Here is a 940-nt window from a genome sequence, read left to right as displayed (position 1 = left end):
TTTTTTTATTATTTAAATAAAAAACATTTAATAATATAATTTAAAAATTCAAAAATAAGAAATTTATTTTTTAAAATTTTTTATTTTTTTAAGATTATTTTTTATTTTTTATTCACGGGATAATGCTACACCCAAATAGTTGACTTTTTTGCTGCACTTGTTCACAAAATAAGAATAAATTAATTTAAAAATTTCAAATTTTAATTTTTTTATTTTTTGGATATTTTTGGAATTTTTTATTTTTTTACAATTACAAAAAAAATTTTAGTTTAAATATTAAAAAAATAATAAATTTACAGATCTGTTGTTTACTAGATATTGCTGGACTTTATTATTTTATTATTTAAATAAAAAACATTTAATAATATAATTTAAAAATTCAAAAATAAGTAATTTAGTTTTTTAAATAATTTTATTATTTTTTAAGAATAGTTTTTATTTTTTATTCCCCGGATAATGCTATACGTAGACAGTTGACCTTTTTTGCTGCACTTGTTCACAAATAAAGAATAAATTAATTTAAAAAATTTAAAATTTTAAGTTTTTTTTGGATACTTTTTGAATTTTTATTTTTTTACAATTATAAAAAAATATTTTTTTATTTTAAATATTAAAAAAATAATAAATTTACAGATATGTTGTTTACTAGATATTGCTGGACTTTATTTTTTTATTATTTAAATAAGAAACATTTAATAATATAATTTAAAAATTAAAAATTAAAAAATTTAGTTTTATAAAATTTTTAATTTTTTTAAAATCTTTTTTATTTTTTTATTCACCGGATAATACTACATCTAGACAGTTGACATTTTTTGCTCACTTGTTCACAAATTAAGAATAAATTAATTTAAAAATTTTCAAATTTTAATTTTTTTATTTTTTGGATATTTTTGGAATTTTTTATTTTTTTAAAATAAGAAAAAATATTTTATAGTTT

This window comes from Arachis hypogaea, chromosome 10, assembly GCF_003086295.3.
Source record: "Arachis hypogaea cultivar Tifrunner chromosome 10, arahy.Tifrunner.gnm2.J5K5, whole genome shotgun sequence".
NCBI classification, from domain to species: Eukaryota; Viridiplantae; Streptophyta; class Magnoliopsida; order Fabales; family Fabaceae; genus Arachis; species Arachis hypogaea.
This window is presented reverse-complemented; position numbering follows the sequence as displayed.